Source organism: Canis lupus, chromosome 14, assembly GCF_011100685.1.
Source record: "Canis lupus familiaris isolate Mischka breed German Shepherd chromosome 14, alternate assembly UU_Cfam_GSD_1.0, whole genome shotgun sequence".
In the NCBI taxonomy this organism is placed as follows: Eukaryota; Metazoa; Chordata; class Mammalia; order Carnivora; family Canidae; genus Canis; species Canis lupus.
Genome location: NC_049235.1, coordinates 49,176,580 through 49,201,372, shown reverse-complemented (window position 1 = coordinate 49,201,372; position 24,793 = coordinate 49,176,580). Strand labels below are relative to the sequence as shown.

Here is a 24,793-nt window from a genome sequence, read left to right as displayed (position 1 = left end):
CTGAAATATATCCCCTGTCTTCTCTACTGTCAAAAATTCTTGTTAACAACTACCTTAAAGAGACTTACTATTTCTTGAGCTACCAAAGATAATTAAAATCATCAGGGTAAAAACCAGCAGTTCTTTCTCCCAGGTGATTATCAGCTTAGAGCCGGCTTCACAGGCTGACCACTTCATAAAGTGAACAACTAGGTAATTAAATCCTCAGGTCTGTAGAAATCCACAGGGACTAAATGGCAACGAGCAATTTTCCATTTGAGGCATTTTGGGAATCAGGCCAATAAATAAACAGATATCTTAGATTTGACTCCAGCAAATACCCTGACTGCAAAGCAGCAAAACAAAAGCAAAGAGCTTTGTTCTCAGTCACTGTCTTGTTATTTAACACCAGTATATTGATAGAACATTGAAATGTTCTCATTTAAATATTCAGAAGCCCAGGATGGTTTGTTCTCCAAAAACTTTTTGTTATCATATAAACATATGTCCATCTTTGTGGGCTTAATTGACATTTACTGCCTCAAGTTTCTTTCAAAACTTATTTTATTCATTGAAAACACCAAACATTCTGTGAACCAGTATGCATATCCAAAATATTTTTTTACACAATATTTCAAAAATGGTTCTACTCATACTCTGACTTCTACTGAGTAGTGCAGCATATTTTATTATCTTAATAACACATTGGTCTCTGAATTTACCTTCTGAATTTTAATTGACAACAAGGAGAATCACTCAGATCCATATGCCATGTTAGGAGCAAGGATTTGGAGTAGGAGGAGAAAAGATAACTATTTTCCAGCACAGTAGAGCCACTTAACTATACATGTCATCCTCATATTCACCTAAAACAACTTAGCATACAAAAAAATTAGCTTTCCAAAAATGAGAGACTTTTCCACTTTATAAAATATTTTGAGCTTGTTACACGGTACCCCTGGACATTGCCTCCGTTCTTACACATAGTAGATACTTGATTCATTCACCAAATATGAATTAGATGACAAGTGAGATGTTCATCAAAATCTATATTTTATATTCAACATAATTTTCTTAGAAATATATATATTTTTATTATTTGAATATACTTATTCTGTGGTGTTTAAGATCATTTTTACCTGCTAATCTCTTTAAGAAAAAAACAAAAACAATTCACTTTGGTCAAGCCTGGGAAATCTACAACCTAGTCACGTTTAAAGTTAGCCCTGAGGATATCCAGGAATCTGCTATAAATTCTTTCAATTCATAGGGCTTCAAAGGATGAATGGCATTAGACCACTCACCTGGCAGCTCAGCCACTTGGGGTTATAATTAAACAGATTGCAACCTTTCATTAAAATGTTCTTTTTTGTAGTTACAGAGAAAAAAATGTGGAGATTAAAGTGACCTTTGATACTGCATAATACTAATATTTTTTTCCATTTCAACTAATATGGGGAAATGGACAAATAATAATAATGAAGCTGCTTTAAGTTTAAAGCAGACGAGGCTTTGCTGGAAGCTGTGCTTAGAGAGGACCAAATATGTCTCCTAAGGTGCGTACAGTCCTGAAACTGGGACACTGTTTAAATTAGATCCCTCCATTGGGCAAATTCCACCCTTTCAAAGATACCTCTTCCTGGACCCTCATGTAAGCATAAAACAATATAGAGCCACAGGGTTCACAAAGCTAAACAAAGCTCACAAAGCTGGCCAGAAGTCAAAGTTGCTCTAGAGGATATGTGCTCATTTAGGCAGCAGGAGGATAAACGGGGCCTCTAAAGCTCAAGCTTCTGCTTTGTTCTAGTCTCTGCGGTAACGCTCTCTATATCATAGAGCTGAAAACAGGGCAAATATTAGCTGGGTGTTCAACGGGCGAGTTTAAAAAAGGGGGGATTTCACCGCATGGCTTTTTCTCTTGCTGTGAAACCTCCTATTCAATTACTATTCACTCTTCAGCTCTGGCTTCCAACCTTATTCCACTGAAACTCATCGACATTACCCATGACTTCCCGATTACAAAACACTGTTGACATTTCTAGGCCTTGCATTGAATACACCTTCCTGCAGCACCCAGTGTGATAATTAATCCATCTCCCAAAGCCTCTCCCTCATGAGCCTCATGAACTTGCGTGATAGCAGGTCTCTTTCTACCTCTGGTCGATCTTTTTCCATGTCCTTTGTAGACCTTTCTTATTCTTCGTCCTCCTAACATACCAGAGTCTTCAGTTTTATGTTCTCTCTGGACAAGGTTTTGTTCTCTCTCATGGCTTTAGTTACAACTTATTCATTCACTAGATACACAGTGGTGGCCAGGGGCTGGGAGGTGAGTGGGGGGTGGGGGCAGATAAGTGAGGAGAAATCATTTAATGAGTAAAACGTTTCATATTTTCAAGATGAAAAATACTGGGGATCTTTTCCCAACAATGTGGATTTACTTAACACTGCTCAACTGTACACTTAAACACAGTTAAGTTTGCAAATTTTATGTTGTGCTATTTTTTCCATGTTAGATGAACAGATGATAGATAGATCAATCCCAAATCCCAAGTTTAGGATAATTTTGGTTACAAATAGCAGAAAGGTCATCCTCAGCATAATGGCTAGCTTACTCCATGGATTAAAGATGATTACACCTGCTCCAGGCTGCAAATTCTCACACATCAATGGCCTCATAAGCATAAAGGAACTCTCTCAGCAGGTCCCAGAAGACACCTCTTTATTTCTCATTGACCAGAATTGAATCACCAGCCACTTCCTAAGCAAATCACTGGCAAGGGAAATGGTTTCACTATGATCAGAACAGACTATTCCAGACGAGAGGCAATCCTTCCTGAGAATGAGGTCAGGTTTACCTTCCCAAGCTGCACAGAGGAGGGGGAAGCCACAAAGTCAGAGCTTGACCAGCAAGAAAGTGGCAACGTGTTACAGGTGCAGTTGGCTAACAACTGTTATCTGCTACACTGATCTCTTCCCTGAGCAAGAGACCCGTGGATATAACTGTTTCTGAAACGTCAGTTCGCATATCAAACTTAACATGTGCAAAGCCCAAGTCATTATGTGCATTCCTTCTTCCATAAGAACTCTTCTCATATTTCCTATTGCATCGGGTAACACTTCTATATAATCAAAAGCCTAGTCAGAAACCTGGGAGAAGACTTTAACTATCTCCTTTTTAGTAATAATCCCAGTTCTGGCATTTTTGATTCCCCACTTTGTTTCTATTGCCACTGCCTGCATACTCATCTCCATGCCTGTAGTCTGGCCTTCTCTCACCCAGTTCAACTGCTGAACTGATACTAACCAGAGCAATTAATCTAAAGCACAAAGTGACAATGTGACTCTCTTTAAGCATTGTGTACAATGGGTGTTCTTTGGACTATGACTCCCTGAACTTAAATGCAAAAATTTTGCATGTGTAAATATGTGAAAATTTCTGATAGATTATTCCAGAGGAATCCATGACTCACTAAAGAAAACAAAACAAAACAATAAAAACAAAAACACATTATGACACTTTAGCAAAATGGATAAAAACCTAAAATATTAAAAAACACTAAAATATTTAGCATGGAATATAAGACCTTTTATAATCTGTATCCTACCTACCTCTCCAGACTCATCCTTTATACCGCTTTGCTTTACATTTTATGTTCTCCTTACACTACTTACAGATACTCAAGTATACCTCTGCACCTACGTATAAACCATTTTTTTTCTTTCTAGATTATTTTTTCTGCCCTAATTCATTTAACACACACCAATATATCCTTCAAAATCCAGTTTGTATATCACTTCCTCTGTAAAGCCATTATTTATAGCCCCAGAGCATATCACTTCCCTCTATACATTTTTATTCTATAAATATTTTTTTAATTTAGGATATATTTGACATTACTGTATTTTACCTATTCCTTCCATCAAATTGTGAGCTGCCTAAGGAAAAGATGGTGTCCCATTCTTTTTGTATCCTTATATCTTAGAATAAATCCCAATACAACATAAGTGTGCATGAAGCATATCTTGAAAGTAACAATTTGAAAATACACATGCCTGTAATTAATAGTAGCATTGTAGATAGATCTGATATTGAGCATTATCCTTCTAAATGCTTCCTTTTTTTTTTACCTCTGTCTGAAAACAATGGTCCTCAAATTTTAGTGTTCACCAGCCTTCTAGTGAAGCTTCTTAATAATACAGAAAGAAGCTCTGAACCCTATCCCAGACCTCCTATAGCCAGAAACTCAAGAGCTGGAGCCCTGACATCTGCTTTTTAAATAAGAAGTAATGTATAGAATTGTCAGTTCACTATTTTGGAAACTAATATGACACTGTATGCCAACTATACTTCAATCAAACATCAGCAAGTTGCCTAGATAAGCATCATACACATCAACTCCTAATGACTCCACCACAGCCTAAGAGTCTCAAGAATTGAAAGAAATCAGTTTCCATTCCAGGACAAAGATCAGAAAATATTCTTATTGTCTCCCCATTGTGGCCTTAGGTAGAAGGTTCTGTCCCCACTTTCCACATTAGAAGATAATCCATCTTAGTCACTGCCAACCCGCTTCCCTTGAAGTTCCAGAAGAAATGTAAAAGGATTTTCAGTCCTGGAAGTCATTTAGACAGTTCCAGTTGAAGAGCCAAAGCAGAAAATTAACATTCCAGCTCCCAGAAACTTTACTTCCACATTTCTTCGGGGCGTAAATAATTTGTAAATCAAATAGAATTGTTCTGGCTCTACTGATTTTGCATAATGACTCAAAGCATAGCTCACAGCCAGTATTATTTTCCATACATGTCCACAGAAGACTGACCGCACTATTTCCCTAAGCATCCCAACAAAGCCTCCAACCCACGCTCAACCCCCCTGCCCAGGCCCATCAGTCACTGAAAGACAAAAAGGTAAGTTTGTTATATAATAAATCATAAATGGCCCAGAAGATAAACCTGGCCAAAGACTTGAGTGCTTGTAGCCAGAGTATAGCTGTTTTCTTTTTGGTTGAGAGAGCAAGCACAACTCCTCAGACTCTCTCGAAGTCTGCTAATCAAGACACTGGTTTCTTCTCTGATGATTTTTACTCTTTAGGAAATGAACAGACATTGGTGTTACCCTTATAAGCATAATTACTTACCTTATTACCATATCTCATCTTATTTATGAAATGCCTACCTCGGTAGATATGGCAGTCATGGAGGTGTCTTACATTGTCATTCAACAGAACCTACTGTGGGAAGCACAGCTGATTATTAACTCTAGCTGTCGTCCCTCTGGATCCACTGGACAATTATTTTTCCCAATATGCTTCCAGCCAACGACTTAGCACAATGCAGTATTAGGTCTAGCTCATTTTCCCTTGTCATGGTACTCTTCTAATGAGCAACTTTTGCTCAGGGCAGAGACTTTGCCAGGATTCCATTAAAGTTTAAGTCTTTTACTACCTAATCCTCCTTTTCCTCCTTCCTTTCATAGATATCAGACCTTCATTGTGGTATGAAGGCTCTCGTTATTCTGCTCACTCTCTCTTTATCCTTCACAGATGTTTACCCTCAATAAGTCTCCTATCTATTCCCATCTTGGCTTCTTGAAAGACCTAAAACTGAAACAGTGTTTGCTGTGTTAAAATTTGTTGCAAAGTTTTTACAACTACTTCCATTAAATGGTGGAGAGTCAGGGAGCCCAGTCTTCCAACCACCCACACCAGGATGTCAACTGAAAACACCTGCGAAGCTGTCAATCAGTCCACCTGCCAGCTGAGTTCCACTAAGTTATCTCCATCAAGACAATGGGGAAGCAGAAAAATCACCCAGCGAAGCTCTGCCTGAATTCCAGATCCATATAATTTTGAGATGAAATCAACTAGTTGTTGTTTTAAACATTAAGTTTTGGGGTAGGTCTCAGCAATCAATTTTTCTCTCTTGTTTAGTTGAGATAAAAAAATCAATACCCTATGTACATAATTCTTCACAAAAGAAAAAGTTTTAAGACTTTATAAGAGAATTTTCCATAGTCTCTCATGCTATAATTTTTAATGTAAGATTAGGTTTTATTCAAATCTAGCCTGTTGGGTTCAATAGAAACATCTTGTAATTTCATGTGCTAAGAAAGCACCTTTCAGAAGCTCCCCTACCTATGGGTTTTTAATTCATTGGCTTATTTCTACCTTAACTTTATAGGAAATGACTTATTAATCTTCCAGTTAGTATGCAATTCTGTAAGATTTTTTTATGCTGAAAAGGGGTAGGTGGGGGGTGGAGAGTTTAGTGGGAAGCTTTTCAAAAAAAATTGGGGCTGTTGAAAAGAGCATGCTGCTGCAGGCAGATTTGAAATGGAACACTGATTTTATTTTGATCAATAAATCCAGATAACACAAGGCATTACCATTCTCAAACACTGCAGATTTTGCTTCATTTTAACTGAATGTGTCTTGTGGAGTCTTGTTTTATTCTATGAAACAGAATGACAATTTTTTTCCCCAGTCAGACAAGCTAGACCTATCTGAAATCAATCTTTCAGCATGGCAAATGCATTGTAAATTATAAGGCCATGTGTATACTAAAGCAAGTGTCGTAGTTAATTTTAACAATTTTTTAAAAGCATGTCAGGATTTTGATAATACCAGAGAGATGAAAATTTCTTACACAGCCTGCCAGATCAGCACAGTTTTCAATTTGAGATTATAGGTCATTGACTAACACGTCATCAGGTTTACACAGTATTTATGGCCTATATGCTCAAGAAATTAAAAGCATTCAATCTTGGGCAAGCTATATATGTGAATGACTAAAATGGAAGACCTAAAATATTATGGTTGTGATAAATACATAGCTTTAATAGATGTTTTGATTTATCTTCCAAGGAACCCAACATCTGCACTAAAATCACATAGCCATGGAAATTTTCTAATACCCTGGTGTTGCCATGTCCCATGGAGTCACCTACAATTCAGGCCCTTGTCCTTAATACCCTTGTCCTTAAATTAGTTGATTCTCTGAGAATAGGACTGCATAACCTTAGTTTCTTACTTTATCTTTAAATGCCATTTTTTCTTTAATGGTGCTCAAAAATCCTACTTTTTTGAAGCATAAGTCATTCATTCATACATATATATATCCACATATACCTTCTACTAGAAAAGGTTTAAAGAAGAAGAAGAAATAGAAGAAGAAGAAGAAGAAGAAGAAGAAGAAGAAGAAGAAGAAGAAGAAGAAGAAGAAGAAAAATTGTTTAGCAAAACACAAATTGTTTTATTTTTCAGGGGAAGGGTATTTATTTGTTTTGCCCTTTTAGTAGTTTGGCCGGTGCTCAAACTCTGAGATTGAGAAAGACAACTGTTGGAAATGCACAGATGTCCAGATCTCCATCCCTATCCCTTCCATGCTCCCTCTTCTGTCTTTTCACTGTCTTTTTTAGTGATCCCATACACTCTTTTAGCTACAACTGCCACTTCTTGGCAGATGAAACACCCTCTAGCTTATGAATCTAACCCCGACTTCTCTCCTAAACTCTACCTGTGGCACATCTCCAACTCGTTGTCTTCTTTATAACTCAAAAATCAATGTTTTCCTGAAGTTCAATAAATATTCACTTAATCTAAACCCTGCATTTTCTGGATGTGAAAACTAAATCCTAGTGTGCTTTACTAGGTTAATCTACAGCTGCCTCTTGCAAACTAGCCCATTTCCCTGGAAAGAACCAATGCCTACAGTTTGCTCTTTGAGATGACTAGTAAAATTGAAAAATTTCTGGTTTATCAAAACAAAATTAAAGAAGGCATTTAAAAAATTACCACCATCAGAAAATGATAATTTTTAGTTCTTGATTTTCCACTTATTATTAGAGATTTCAGTTTTCCAGCAAAGTTTTCCATTTTGTCATTAAGTTTAAGTTGTTTAAGCACAATTTTTAAAATTATTTATTTATTTACTTACTTACTTACTTACTTAAGAGAGACTGAGCAAGAGAGAGAGAGAGCACAAGCAGGGGTAGAAGGAGCAGAGCGAGAAGGAAAATCATACTCTCTGCTAAGCAGGGAGCCCAATGATGGAGCCTCTATCCCAGGACCTCCAGATCATGATTTGAGTGGAAGGCTGATGCTTAATTGACTGAGCCACCCAGGGGCCCCTCCTGAACACAACTTTTAAAGTTATTTTAAATTCCGATATCTGAATCACCTGTGGGTATCTTTCATTGTCTAGTCCGCCCTAAGGTTATATATGATAAATCAGGACAGTTTATAGAAAAATTGTAGAGGATCAAAAGGGTGATGTCATCTTTCTCCAAAGGGCCCTTCTTAAGCTTCTAGAAGGCAGTTTTGAGTAGGAGTGGAGCCATTAACCTACTCAGGGCTTAAGCTTTATCAGGCCTGATCTGTTTGTTTTACCCTTATATACCTTGCCTGTTGACATGTAGGGCTTTCAACTGGGATTCTGGGCCCATCCATCTGGAAGGCCCTATAGTCCAGTTTTTATCTCCCCAGTACCACCAGCCTTCCCATAACTATTTTTTGCTCAGCTTTTCTCACTCCTGGCCCATACTACCTCAAGGGCAGAATTGGCTTAGAAGGTAAACCTCACTTCTCTGCAATTCTCTTTATTCTGGGATTAGGACTCCTCAAATCCTGGCTGCCTTGGAAACCATACAATGCCTTCAAACAGATGTTTTTCTATATTTTATCCAGATTTTCTAGCTGCTCTCAGTGGGAGGATTAGTTAGCTCCAAGCCAGTCCATCATAGCTGGAAGCCAGGATATATTTTGAAGATACTGTGAATGGGATTCGCAGACAAATTAGATGTGTGAGTTGAGTGAAAGAAACTAGTCAATAATGACTCCAAGGACTTTTGTTTGTTTGGCTGGTGATCAAACTCTGAGATTGAGAGTTTTGGGTTTTGTCCTGAGAAACCATAAAAATGGAATTACAAGTAACTAAGAAGAGCAAAGCCATGTAGGGGAAACAGGTTGGGGCAAAAATTGGTCAGTTCAGTTATGAGTATGTTAAAAGTAAGATACTTATTACATACACAAGTGGTGATGTCGAGCAGGTAGTTGGAATACAAGATCTGGAGTTCAAAGAAGTCCAAAATGGAGAAATGAATTTGTGAATCTTCAGCCTGTACTTTTGGAGTTTATTTATTTTTTAAAAAAGATTTTATTTATTCATGAGAGATACAGAGAGAGAGAGAGAGGCAGAGACACAGGCAGAGGGAGAAGCAGGCTCCTTGCAGGGATCCTGATGTGGGACTCGATCCTGGGACTCCAGGATCATGCCCTGGACCGAAGACAGGTGCTAAACCGCTGAGCCACCCAGGGATCCCACTTTTGGAGTTTATGAGGTAGAGGCTGAGATGCACACTCTTAGAATGCAAAACAGTGAGTGGTGATCTTTGAAAGATGAAAGAAGACCCCTTGTGCATCCTCCACACTTTACAGCAGGACTTTCAGATTAGAATGACTCAAGTGGAACAAGACAATGAGAAAGTTGGGGACAGATTCTGTGCTCACAAACAAATCCTACTACGCCCCAGTCTCTCTAAAGGAAAACAATCAAGACTCCTTCTCCTCTCACTCAGGTAGGAGGCTTGGCGCCATTAGTTTCCCTTTCCACTCTTCCTCCCAGAGGACTCCACCTGGTGAGAGGGGCCCGAGGACAGAGAGAGAGGTGTGTATTAAAAGGAAAATTAGAGAGTACCCAGGGACTTGGGAAAGAGAATAAAAAATGAGAAGGAGAAAAGGTGAAATAAAAACACAGGACACTTGAAAGCAAGTAATTCTTATGTTTTTATACGTACTTAATTCTATCTGCTTACATTAGGACGTCTAGGGGTGTTGTGTTTGAGTCTAACCTCAGTCACCTGTAAGGAACACATGGCTTTATCATTAACTAGCAGTAGTCTACTTATTCAACAGTTTCTCAAGGAAGAAGAATAAAATTGCTTTCGTAAACTGAAGAATCCCTACATCTTCTTTTTGAAAAGTGATTTTTTTTCCTGTTGTCTCCCCATTCTTATTTAGCATTTCATATACACTGTCACCTTTTATGAACCCACCTGGGATCAAATCAGAATCACAAAGGCTGAGCTTAGGTGGCTGCATTTTTTAATTTCCATAGATTTCAAAGCCTTGGTTAGGAACCATGACAAATAGTTTTTCACCTTTCCCCATTATTGATGTTATCCAGTTGCTAATTGCTACAGACTAAATGTTTGTGTCATAATCCTTTTGTTGCCATCTAATCTCCTATGTGTTGGTATTTAGAGATGGAGACTTTGGGAGGTGATTTATCATGAGAGCATGACCTCATGAATAGGATTAGTGCCCTTATAAAGGAGACCCCAGAGAGCTCCCTTGCCCCTTCTGCCATGTAAAGACATAGCAAGAAGATGGCGGTGAACCAGGTGGCTGGCTCTCAGACACACAATCTGCTGGTGCCTCGATCTTGGACTTCCCAGGCTCCAAAACTGGAAGAAATAAATTTGTGTTGTTTAAGCCACCCAGTCCAGGGTATTTTGTTACAGCAGCCTGAATAGACACAGACACTAAATGAAGAGTGGTCCACAGATGTCACCATCACTGGAGGGTATACTTAACTCATGTCAATTCTGGATCATCTCAGAAGCCTCTGATATCATTTTCCTTCTCTTGATTTCTACTTGACTTTTTGCCAATATCCATATAACTGATACAATAATCTTCCTAGAACATCATAAAATCACATCACTCCCTGATGAAGAATTTACCTTGGCTTACTGCTATATCAAGTTCCTTTTTTTTTTTTTTTAAATCTAAGTCTCCCTAAAACAGCACTGTAATTCTCTATCCTTGCCTCTAATGTCAATCTCTCTAATGTGTCATATAACAAAAATTCAATCCTGTTTATATTTTATTTAGTTTCATAATGTCTTCTTATGAATTATAATGTATCACACTGTTGGTGTATAATGCGTGATGTAATTAGAACCAGACACTTAAGGGGTTGACTTTCCAAGTATCCATAAAGGCCACTTCAGAGAATATTAGGAAAATAAGCACTTCATGACCTAAGTGTCAGAAGATCAGAATTCTAGCTTCAGCTCTGATGGTAACCAGTTATGTGACCTTAGGAAGATCTTTTGATCTCTTTGAGCCTCTGTTTTGTCATTTGCAAAAGGGAAGGCATATATTTAATTATCTCTCAGGTCCTTGTAACTCTAAGGTTTTATGAGGCTCTTACCTCTCATAAAGAAGGGTGAATTAATGACCAAAAATAAATAGCATTAGCTTACAAGTTAGTGATTTTATAGGAAATATGCATTTGAAGCAACTTAATAAACTTTATACTATATTTAATAGACACATAAATTAGCAATATAGTCTTACAGAGATTTTTGTTTCTTGTTTTTGTCATTTGTGCAAAGTGTCTTGGCTTGTGTTTATAATCTACAGCAGTCTACCTCTGACTGATATGTCTGCTTTACACAAACTCTAACATTTCCAGACAACCCCAATTGCTTTGAATCTGCTCGCATCTGGTCACAATAAAGATAAAGCTGTGATAACATTTCTAGAAATAAGTTAAAATTATCTGAGAAGCCAAAAAACTATAACCATAATAATAGAGATTGCTACATCTGTTGAAAAACGAAGGGAACTGCTGCAGATTAGCTGCATCTTGGCCATTTTTGCCTCCAAACTTTGCTGAGATTCTCATCCACACAGATTACGTTGTATGGTGCTATCAGTACACCCATTATTTCCTTCAAGATCGGGGTCAAAACTCACTTTACTAGCCCTTCCCTCTCAGTGGTCCTTTACTCCTCTTGAGACAGCAGTCAGGTTTAGCTCCACTCCACTCCCTACCCCTTTATAAACTCTCTCTCCCACCTGAAACATCCACATCAGAGCACCATCATCATCATCACTCTTCTAGCTGTTCAGGAAGCACATTCTGATGTGCCCACTCCAACTTCTCATCCTCCATCCCAAAATTCTACACCAATTCTATACAAATTTTGAATATATATCCTGGCCCGTTCTTCTGGATTATGAATATATTAAAGCAAAATATATTGATGACCAAACAGTAGCACATAGGTTAAAATGAAAACATATTTATTAAAAAGTGCAGGTTATGAGACATTTGATGGTGTGAAAAAAAAAAAAAAAGAAAAAACAGACTTCGGCATAGTAGAGTTAGCTTTATCATATTATAGGTCTGGTTAAAAGTCAAACCTTCCATCAAAATGAAGGATGACCCGTAGAATTCTCCTGATTGCTATGTAGAAGAGAGAGGAACCATTTTGATTAATTCTAATAGCTAGGTTACATAGGAGGAAAAATGATGCTTTTGAGAGAGAGTAAATGGCAGTGGTTAAGGGCATCAGCTCTGGATTCAAGCTGCCCAGGCTCAAACCCCTTTGCTAATTACCAGCACAGACAGTGTGAGCAAGTTACCCTACATCTATCCCTGTGCCTAAGTGTCCCAGCAATATGGTGGGATGGCACTACTTCCTACTTTATGAGGTCCTGGTTACAATTAAGTTGTCCACACATATGTACGTGTGTAAAGTAGATAAGGGTTTCCAATTATTATTGCTGTTGTTACAAGGTCCCTCAATTAAACATATAAAGCAGCAACTTAAGAACAGATAGAGAGCTGGTAACAAAATCCGTGTTTCAAGTGTGAGTTTTTACCAGTTGCAAATGAAACAATTGAGAATTTTTAACAATTGATCAATCAATCTTGATTCACAGAGGGAAAGCACATCATGAAGAACCTGGTGACACAGAAGAGGATCATCCTACACACAAAGTTTTCAAAGAAAGAAGACCCAGAATAGGTCTAGCACTGGACATTCCCTTAGCATCCAATTTCTTAGTTGCCATTTAATAGTAGAACAATACAGGGAGTGAGTCATAGTGGAGTTCTTCATACATTTATGTAAAGTATAATGTTTATGCTTATTTAGTAGTATTATATTAATTAAATACTATTCATATATCTGAGGTCAGCCTCTCATCTAGTCATATTTGATGCTGTTTCTGTAAAACCCAGGCTCATAAGTGGACATTCATACCTTGTGATCCAAGTGTCTGGAGTGACGATGCTGCTGAACCCAGGATGGACAGGTCAGGCAAGCAGCTCTTCTTTCACAATGGTGCCTTCACGGGGGCCTATTCCTTATTTTTCTGCCAGTTCAATTACATGACTCCTCTGAAGTGTCCTGTGAATTATTACAAAAGCATTTGAAAGCTTAACGTAAAGGAATGGGTTCAATCATTTCACATAGTCCACTCCCTCCTTTCCAGACTCCTGCTTATCTACATCTCCAGTATATGGATACAGCCAGCTTCCTCTTGCCTTCTTGGTCCCATTCCTCCCCAACACTTCTCCATACACAGTTCTCCACAAGTGAACTAATACTGTGTTTTCTTCTCAAGAGTACTTTTCTTTTATCTAGCCAACATGTCATATGACCCCTCACTTTCTGCCTTTCTTACTGAAAGCACAGTAATTTTATGTGATTTTTACTCTCTAATCTTTTTGCACATAATTTGCCTCTTTCTGTAGTTTTCATTTAACAAATAATGTGCCAGACCACTAGTGTCAGTCATTAACCTCAGGAAAATGTGTTCCCTCTCTTCATTCTTTTTATGAGTTCAAAAGCTAGCCTAGTCTTGATGATTTAATAATAGTTATAACAACATATGTGTGCTAATTAGAAGGAAAATTTTAAGTTGTATCAGACATGATACAAATATTCTTATCTCAACTTTTTTACAGCCAGGATCCTGAGTCTATCCTCACCATACCTCATTCCTCCAACTTACTTAGGAAAGTACAGTGGTTGGTGATATAACTTGCCAACAATATTTGGCTATTGGAAATTTGGAAACATGACTATTCTTGTCAAATGACAATGAGAATGATAAGACATCTGTCCATGGGAAAGAAATTTGTTTTCCTTTACTATGGCTGGTCTGGGATGTCAACTACTCTGTTTGAACGTATCATGGCTTCATGACCTTCAGTACTCAAGAAAAATTTAATCCTCAAAGAAGAAAGTAGATGCTACTTCATGAAAATTAACAGAGGCACAACTCTGGGTGAGTATCTGGAAAAGGAGACAAGATTATCATGGAAACAGAGAGGACACAACTCAAGAGGAAAGCTCAGTACTTTATTATAAGAGTTATGTACATATTTTAAAAAATGCTGGCAAAGTTGTATTTGGAGAACTCTCAGGCTATCAATTACCCTACCTGTCTCAAGAGCCAGAAAACAGGAAAAGCTTCGATTGCCCTTGGTGAAGATATCTGTCTGACCAGGAGAAACAGCACAACTGAAACGGTGCCAGAGGTGGGCAGTGAGCCCAACAAGCCATTGGACCTACATCAGTTAAAAACAACAGTCTGATTAGGTCAGCAGGCAGAACCAGGAGCTGATATGTATGGAGGAGCACTACTATGGTCAAGTCCTAAACTAGAAGCCGCTCACTATGTTTGCACTTCTTCCTAATAATGCCAGGAGTTGGGTCATATGATTCCCATTTCAGATAAGAGAAAACTGAGATTCAGAGAAATTGACTCACTTTCCTAAGGTCATAGACCCATGAGGGAAGCCAGTCTCCTGAAAGTCTATGTGACTCCATCTTTCCATTGTACTCCCTCACTGTACCTTGAGAAGAAGGGCAGCATGCGGAGGGGAGAAGTACAGAGAAACAACCACAGCAGGGAATTCACACTTGAGTGAAAGGATGGTGAAGCAAATTCCTGACTAACTTATTGCAAATGGCTGAAACCACAACCAAAAAGCATTTATAGACATTACTGTATAGTTAATTTAAGGATAACTAATCAACAACTCTAGATAACATATTCTTGGGGTATGGATAAAAATATCTAATATTTTTTAGTTAAGGAACTTTTGAAGAAAGCACAAAGGCAGGGTTACTTTAGCCACATTAGTGCTCCAAAATAATGTCAGGAAAGGCTTCGCAGAGGGGCTCTTCAACCTGAATTTCATAAACTAGTAGGCATTTACCAAGTGTGGAGGTGTTAGGGAGAAAGAAGAATATAGGGATTCCCAGCAGAGGACATGAACAAAGATACTAATACCTGAAGTAGCATAATCTGATCTATAAAAAGCAAACCACAGAAGTCTTCTTCAGGAAAATGTACATGCCTGAAAACTACTTCAGTAAATTTTGACACACATATACAACTCTGTAACCTCCACCCCAGTCAAGGTATAGAGCATCACCACTCCCTAAGACAACCCCTTTGTGACCCTATAATTCAATTGCTACCAACCACAGTCAATATTGGTTCTAACTTTTATCACTATGGATTAGTTTTGCCTGTTCTTGAATTTCTTCTTAATGGAATTATTGGTGGGCAGCCCCCGTGGTCCAGAGGTTTAGTGCTGCCTTCTGCCCGGGGTGTGATCCTGGAGACCTGGGATCGAGTTCCCACGTCGGGCTCCCTGCATGGAGCCTGCTTCTCCCTCTGCCTGTGTCTCTACCTCTCTCTCTCTGTCTCTCATGTATAAATAAATAAAACCTTTAAAAAAAAAAACAGAAAACATAATGGAATTATTGGTATATATTCCTGTGTCTGGGTATCAACATAAAGTTTTTGAACTGGGTGCATCGGTACTACATTGCTTTTTTATTGCTGAATAGCATTCCAACATATGGATATACTGTAATTTGTTTATCTATTCAAGGAGCAGGTTGTTTGATGGCTAATGCATGGTGATGGGTTGAAGAATGGGAAATGTATCTCAAAATGATCTTTAAAAAAAGAAGACAGGACAAAAATCAAGGCATGTGACTCACTGAAGAATCTGGACTTTATCCTAAGGACAACAGGTAGTCATTAAGGAGTTTTAATGAATTTTAAAGGGGTGGGGTGTGTATATAATCAGATACTAATACCCATCCTATCACTGAAGGCAAATCTCAATCTCTAATCAGTAATTACTTACGTCTCACCTCAAAGTCTGAGTCTTTATACTTGCCATCCAGAGTGGATGCGTTCCCTCTAATATCTTTCATTTCCATGTTCAGCTAACATATTTTGAGCATCTACTATGTGTCAGAAACACTATTAGTAAATGATGCACACCTAATGGTTCTTCAGGTTCCTGACATCCTCATTGCTCATGAGAGTATTCTTACACTGCAAGATCCACGTCTACAACACAGCCTGGCCATTTGATTTTGTTCTGCATTATCCAACTCCCTTGTAATAATGGGAGGATTTGATTCTGCTCATTCTTTTTGGAAGAAAACATAACTTTGTGATTGGAATTACAGCTGAAAACATGTCTCCCCCACAGCACAGACACACTGTTTCAGTGGCTCAGAAGTATTAGTGTTTAAACATTTCACGTTCAATCTCAGATAAGCTACTGGTGCCAGTTGGACAACTAAGTTGGCAATTGTCAGCTGAACTAGCAGTTATGGCAGTTTTCTGAACTATCAAATGGAAAGATTCTTCTGACCCTTTTTATGGGACTAGAGCCAAAAAATGCATGCACACAAAATACCCTAGTCTCCATTTGTCATAGGTAGTTCCAATGTAGGAAGTATAAAAAGAATAAGGGCCATCAATTTCTGACGCTTTGAAAAGATCCAAAATCATTTGCTTGTTTTATCCTCCTCCATTTAAAACTGCTTTTATTGAGTACAACTATTTAAGAAAAATCAAATTTTAGCAAGTATAATTGCTTAAATACAGAAAAATGCTGCTCACTTATAGAGCACTACATGCTTCATAAAATGCTTTGTGAGTCGAGCTTTATGTCAGGGAATTTTGGAATGCAGGTTAGCAGGTGATGCCAGACAATGTGGGGAGAAAAGAAAGAGAAAGAGTAATGCCAGAGGAAAACAACTGAAAGGACATCACTGTCACCTGGTCCAAGATGAAAGGTGAGTTATTTGCCAGCAGTGGGCCTCCTGGAATTCAAGGAACAAAGACTACAATAAAGATGGACTAAGCTTAGGGATCCCAGAGGAAACTGAATACAGCTTTCCTGGCAAGCAGAAGAAACTGGGACCATGAATGCCTACAAACTGGAAGTGACCCACATGGCAAAGGCCTCTGATGGGCAACAGAGGGTGGAAAGACTCACTAGCCAAGCCCTCAATGATCATGAGGCAGCTGCACATTTCAAAGACTGATTATTTTGCTGGATCCTTATTTGCTCATTCTCAGTCTATAGATAAAATATGTGTATATGTGCTCTGTGTGGAACAGGGTAACTTTAGGATATATTGTTTGGCCTGAATTCTCTTTCCTTTCCTTTGCTTTGAAGCAGAGATTGGGCTCCATGTTGTTTCAGGAGAAGCTCATGGCAGAGCAACCTGGTCTTCCTTTTGACACGCTTAGCACCTTGGGAAGAAGGAGGTTTGAAGAGAATGTCCCCAGGCTGAATTATGAGCCTTTGGACCAGAATTCGTACTATAATCTGTAGTCACACAAAACTTCAAGGAAACAGAATCCTATATGGGTCTTCTGGATTGACCAGGATCCCATAATCTAAGAATGAATGGCATGACAGAGCAGAACAATCTGACTGAAAGAGTAAGGTAGGTTGAGAGGACACGTATTTCAGGGGTTCTAATTCTTTATGATTCCCAAGAAATCCCAAATTTTCAGACCAATAATATGGGACAGAAAGAACATTCACACACAGACCACTATAGTCTCCAGCCAGGCTGATGGCTGGAAGGAGGTACAACTGTTTTTTTTTCAGCACAAAGTCCTTTTCAGACTACAGGTAGATGGGAAATACAGGCAAAACCATGTGGATTTGCAATTGCTTGGTTGATTTGTCACGGAACATCATTCATGCTCTTTTTCCCAGCTTTTACACCTCCAGCATAAATGTAGTCTTTTTATAGTTAAAAAAATTACTTTCCTCATCATTTTATCTTTTATCTGCAGTATGAAATCATTAAAGACCTTTCCCCCTGAACTCCTTCTACCAATGAAGTTGTAAAACTATATAAATTTCTAGTTTTCTTCCCTGAGCTACAGTCATTTTTCTGCTCCTGATTCAGTCTCTAGTAGTCTCCTTACCTTGGAAGAAATCCCTCTTGCCTTAATCCTATTGGACTTCAGCTTTGAAAATAAAACCCATAAAGCCCTCTCACAAATTTTTCTAGACAAAGGAGCAGGAGACCTCACTATTTCCTTGAATAGAGAGGAAAAGGAGCTTTTCTCATTACAAAATCATTATAAAATTAAGACTCATTGTCCAGGCAACTGGGAGCAGAACAGGTACAGTTATACCACTTCTGAAATGTTAATTCTACTGTGTCTAACATCTGTATTCTAGGCTTCTCTCCTTCCTCGGGCTAAAAATATGAAGAGCCTTTTATGCTCCAATCAGTGTTTCTAAATTTACTCATCACAATGGACATTTCAGTCATATCTATGGTGGAAAGATGACCAGCAGACCACCAAGGCCTCCCCGAAAACTTGGTAATGTATGTGGAACCTTGCTAATGTACATGAAATAGGAGGCACAGGGATGACTACAGTCACATCACCTCCAGCCCAGCCAGGAAAAAGGCAGAGCAAAAATTCCACTGCCCTCTGAGGAGAAGCAGTAATTACACACACAGTCTCACCAGACAGGCTTCCTGAGTGGGGAATCCTGGCTCCATCAGGATTATGTTTCTTTGATAAGATACCTGACTCTGGGGCACCCAGGCTCAGTGGATGAGCATCTGCCTTTGGCTCAGGGCATGATCCCTGGGTCCTGGGATTGAGTCCCACATAGGGATCCCTGCAAGGAGCCTGCTTCTCCGTCTGCCTATGTCTCTGCCTCTCTCTCTCTCTCTCTCTCTCTCATGAATGGATGAATAAAATCTTTAAAAAAAAACCTTAAAAAAGATACCTGGCCCCTCTATACCTCAAATTCCTCACTATATATACTAACAGTATATATGTTTCAAGTGTTGTTGGGATGATTGAGTAAAAATTTACAGATATCCATATTACAGAGAGCAAGAAGAGAAAGCTGAAGGGAGAGGACACTCCTCCCCCGTGAAAGTTCACACATTGCCTACACAAGCAGTTATATTCTATTGGCAGGAATGTATTCACAGGGACACATCCTAGGGTCAAGGGAATGTAATCTTTATTCTGAGAAGTCATGAACTAAGATTTGGGGTGTTCTGCTTCTGAGAGAGAGGGAGAAGAACTAGTAGAGAACAATTATCACCTTCTACCAGAGGTATCTCTTAAAAGACTGGGTTTATGAGTGGAGATTCATTTCCTGCCACAAAAGCTTAGGTTGTCTCGCTCAACACCCGGTACTGAGGTCTTGCAAGATGTATGAGGTAAAGAACATTGTTTTTCCTCCAAAATGATAAGTACTTCCACAAGATTGGAAAAAGATATGCTAATGAAGGGGATATTCCTAAATTTAGAAATCTTACCTTCTACAAAAGAGTATGAGCGTTACTCAAGAGTAATTGCATCCGATGCCAAACCTAGCTTATATGGTGGACAGGACAAGCACTATAATCTGAGTTTGTAGATTAATAAAATTGAGATTTCTTATTCATACAAAACTTCATCTCTTATCCATGACTTCTGATCATAAAAACAAGTATTTTTTTCATTAAACTAAGTTTGTTTTGTAGTCTATCTAAATAGCTAATCACTGTTTACAACACTTTTTACAAGAAAAAATGGCTCTGAGCAAAGTAGTGTCATGATAAAGTTGTATTTTAGAAGCAGGGCATCTGAATTCTGCTCTCAACCTGACTGCTACTTAGTTTGCATCTTGGACAAGTGAGTAATATTTGTGTGCATGACTTATTAGATTGAAAAATGTGAAAGCTTTGTAACTTAACTCTTAGGTCTATATAATGTGTCACCAACTATAGTATGAGCTATTCCCAGGCAAGAACCTAGCCCTGGTATAACAGACGGAGAACCACCTGTCACTGAGCATACAAAAATAATTCTATAATATGTAATCTGTTGGACCATATGACCTCTAAGGTTATATGGAAAAATGTTTGGATAGACACAAAGTGTCAAGAAGCATTGAGTAAATGACTGGTGAATAAGTAAAAGCACCTCTGATTTATACCGTTTGGTGAATAAATCATTTGATACTTGCAGCAAGTGAACCAAAAGGAAATTGAGATATTCTAGGAAGCAAGGTGAATCAGACAAGAGTCTGGAAAAAAAATTATTTTTTAATGAATTTAACCACTGGTAATTAGGATTGGCAGTAGATATTAGCATAAACACACCATCCAAATGATAACGCAACTAGAACATTGTTATAAATTCTTAATGCCTCTTTTAAGAATAGAAAATGACAACTCATCAAAGAACAATTCATCGGAGTTCACCCAGCACTGACCTGAGCGCTTCATTGCTCTGAACTATGGAACCCTTTCCAATTTACCAGGCAAAATGCTTGGAGTGGAGAAAAGAGAATTTTCATACATTAATAGTCTAGATTGGTAGGTTTCAAAATTTCTTGGCTGAAGAAAATTGTTCCATTTTTTTCAAAGGAATTAGTAGGCAGAAATCCAATGTAATAACAACAATAATAGCAATAACTAATATTTATTATAACTGTGTTCCAGGTACTATTCTAAATATTCTCATTAATATAGTTAAAACTCATAGCATTACCCAGAGTTCATTAATATTATTACACCCAGTTTATACTAGATGAAGAAAGTTGGTAATAGTGAGTTTAAGTAAATTGTGTAGATCACCAAAGTTATAATGGAAGGAGCCAGATTTCAAACAAGTCTACCCCGGAGCTCATTTGTACTCTTTCCTTCCATATATAGCAGAGCTGTCTGGTTGGGAGTGAATGGACATCCCAAGCACTGCCTAGTGGTCTAAATGAAATCTGCCTTCAGAGCACTTCATATGTAGATATCAGGAAAGTACTTCTGAGGTTGTCCTTGAATTTACTAAACAGAAGTCTCTCCTTTTTATGATCTACTGTTTTTAAATATATCCAACCCCTTTCCATTTAATTTTCCAGAGTCAGCTCTAAGATACAGTCATATCCAAATGAGAAACAATTTTTTCAAGTCCCCTTCTGGAGCAGAAGGGCAGAAGTAAACAGTAGATTCCTCGTAAGGAAAATAAGTGTTCAGAGCAGCTACATGTGACTAAAATGGATGTCAGCTGATTGTGGGAGAGTAATGACCACGTGGAACTCTGTCCTTTAGATATTCAATAGATGTCCAATGACCATGGTGGTCAGAAGAATGTATAAAGAGGGAAAAGGTATGCTTTTCATTTCCATGTGGTAGGTGTCTTCACTTCAGTCTGTTTGTAGACAAGGATTTTAATCATAGTGTACTCTCCTGCAAGTGCAAGGTCCTTCTCTCATTCTGAAGCCCTATTTTTTCTTTCTCTGTTGAATGAAGTAGAACATATCCCCAAAACATGAGCCCTGGTCTGCAATGAATACAATTGGCCAAGATAGACTTAGGCAAGAGAGTATGACCAGCAAACCTCTAACCCAAATTCAACTACCCTGGGAGAAACTCAAGCATATCACCCCGTATGACACTGTCTTGTTCAAAAGTATGATCTTGTATCCACAGGAACATAGACCTCAGATAGTAGCAAAAGAAACTTCCACATACTTTTAAAAATCCTTCCTATAACTCAATTCAGTAAAGATTTATCCAGCCCCCAATCTGTTTTTGGTACCAGTCATATCAAGATGACAGTGACACAGTATCACCTTGTCAGTATGTTATAGTAATCATGATCATCCTTGCTCATTTGTAAACCTTTATCTGTCAACAATTTCTCTCCTATCATGGGTGAAAGTCCTCATCCTTAAATACTTTTCTCTCAATAGTGAAAAATTCCAATGCTTCTCCTGATCTGGCCACAATAGGAAGGAAGTACTCAATTCAGCATCACAGAAACAGCCTCAGGGGGCAAGAAGTTCCCAGGATAGGCTTAGGCTAGGGTTCATTCCCTGGATTTAATCAACTTTGTTAGTGAGTGTGAAGAATCCTAGAGCACTAACCACACATAACAATTGTCTTGCTTTGGTACCTGTATTATGAAGGCTTCACCAGCCGTATGAATTGGCTGTTCCAGAAGAAAAATCCTCTATACAAGAGAACAGTGTGTAAGTGGAATAGATGTGACAGATGATGGTATTGAAGGAAGATCTTTTTCATGTCCAAATCTGAAAATTCTAGTTTATACCAGAGAAATGGACAGAAAGATGGAATATACCATACCATATAGAAAATGAGATTTTCAGCTCTAGGCATTGGTTCTCTATAAAAAGTGTCAATTATTAAAAATCTTTTCAAAAAACATAAAGAGCATACATAGTTCCAAATAACACTAAATTTAGCTTGGAATTTTGAAAGCCTATTATTTAGATATGCAACTAGATAACTACTATTCCTGCTGTGATCATAGATTTTAAAATATGCAAGTGTGAGATTGCTATGCTTCACTGATTACCTTTTCCTACATTTTTATTTTATTTTTTGAAGGAAAAACAGATGTATGTACAGCCCTTTGGTGAAGTATGACTAACACCATATCACAAGTTCATTGGAAAGCTTATAATTGATCACAATAATTTAGTAGTACTTTTTAAAAAAAATTGATAAAATTGCTGCACGACTCTAGAATGCACAGAAGTTGTGCAATTTAGTAGTCATTTACAAAGGAACATAAAAAAATAAAGTACCCATTTTTCCCAGGAGAAATGGAAATGCAATTTCCTAAGCAAAATCTATTCATGTTGGAATTTTTATTAGCTTTCTGTAATGGAAAGGCTATTAAATATATATTGTTTTGTGCTTCTGAATAGTTTTCACATCTTCTTAAGTGAAGACAAGATCAGTATTGCATCACGAAAAGTACCATCCACGCATTCTAAGTACCAGTTCACAATGCGATAGGCTGGGTATAAGACAAAATAAATTCCAAAATCTAAATAGGGCAAATGTGTTAAGATGAATGAAAGCTTTATTACTTACTCCATAGATGTCATGGAAAGGATCACAAAAAAACTAAGATTTGAAGCTAGCTTTTACTGAAATGGTCTTTAAAGCCATTTATTTGAAAATATAATGACACCTAGTGGCAGATTCAGCTTATCACTACTGTGTAGTCCCTGAGAGACCTCTGACCGGCCACCTTTCTAAGACATTAAAAAAAAAGGAAAATAAATCTGGCATTTTGGGTCCACATGAAAGATGGAAAGGTAGTTTATTTCAGCTAAAAGAGCAAGGTTTCACTTAATAGTCAAAACTGACAAAATGAGAGTAAGATAGCAATTTGAGAGCAAGAGGCTATTGTTCTCTTTCCTTCATATTCCTGTGTGTTGGTGCTCCACATGAACCTGAACAGAAATTTGCTAGAATCCATTCCATCATTTCAATGAGGACAATTAACTAAACCTTGTTAATGTCTACTCTGATAACATATGATAATGTCGACTTGTACAAAATAATAAGCAAAAGGATGGTCTTGATCCAGTCCCATTTCAAGTGAACCAAGGAGCTTCAGCTATAGTATCCTATCAACTTTCCCTCTTGTCTCTAAGGAACTAAATCCAGTTAGATCCTCTGAAAGCATTTACTGAGAACTTACAGGAAGGTTAAAGATTCTTTCCTTACATGTGCCTGCTTAGACACCATAGACTTACATGGACAATTTCTCTCTTCAAAAGTATATGCTACATTACATGAAATATTTAGGGCAACTTTAAGCCCCAAAGAATCCTCCACCAGGTGTGATATAAACCAGAAATTATTGGGTTATCTGTGGAAATGGTTTGAGAAAGTTTGAGATTTCATTAAAAGCTCCATTCCCATGGTGTTATACTTAGTTCTTAATTTTAATCAAAGATATATTATATGCCTGCTAAGCCCCAGGCACTGTGTTAGACCTAGGAGAATGAAAGTCAAGTAAATCAGAACCTTTGACCTTGGAACTTTCCAGTCTGGTGGATTATGAAATCAGGAAGCACACCAACACTGAAACAAAGGTAAGCACTGGATCCTTTTATGAGACAAGACAGGGAAGAAGTTACCCATCCCATTTTGTGCAGGAAGGGGGAGGAAGCAATGACAATGAGAAAAGCCTTCCTTGACCAGATGGCATTGGTGCTGCCTTTTAATTGTTGAAGAATGCAGAGATAGATGAAGAAATGCACAGCAGCAGGGAGAAGGTTGTGGGGAGGGATGGATAAAATGACAGTGAGTTGAAGGGGGAGAGCATAGGATGTATGTGAAAAGCAAATCATCCAACACACATCTTACTCTAAAGGTAATCAGCTGAAGGATTTTAAGAAGAAAAGCCACAGAAGCTTCTTGTGTGGTGAATCTGGTTGAGCAACCAACTCTTGATTTCCACTCAGGTCATGAGATCAAGCGCCCCATCAGGTTCTGCGTTCAGCAGGGAGTCTGCTTGGGATTCTCTCTGCCCCACTCCTTCTGCCTCTCTTCTCTTTCTCTGAAATAAATAAATCTTCTTTAAAAAGTAGAAAAGTGATAGCGTTTATTTGAAATTTAAGAATGATCACTCCCCCTGAGAGTGAATCAAGGGCTCAATGAGACCTGTTAAAGTCACAAAAGACTGTGTAGGGGACTGTTTACTGGATCCTGTGAGGAAAAGGTGCATCTAGTTTAACTAGTTCAATTCCAAGTTGGCTGGTTAGACTCAGGATCTATGCAACTGAGGCAGAGAATCTCACAAATTGGCAAATTAGTCATTTTTAACAATCCAGTAACTTTCAGTCATTTTGCTAATCTAGAAAACTTTCAATTCTTACTTCCTCCTACCTA

The 24,793-nt window shown here is 38.1% G+C and overlaps 1 long non-coding RNA gene across 1 annotated transcript in view; it reads right to left on the bottom strand.

Annotated features, from left to right (window-relative positions):
* The window catches only part of LOC111098830, a 114,150-nt gene extending 99,799 nt beyond the window's left edge, over positions 1-14,351 (bottom strand). The window contains exons 1-2 of the long non-coding RNA XR_005369708.1: positions 14,223-14,351; positions 13,037-13,183 (exon numbers count right to left, since the gene is read on the bottom strand). This is a non-coding gene — a long non-coding RNA (uncharacterized LOC111098830). The remainder of the gene's footprint in view (positions 1-13,036; positions 13,184-14,222) is intronic.
* Between the last annotated feature and the right edge of the window lie 10,442 nt (positions 14,352-24,793).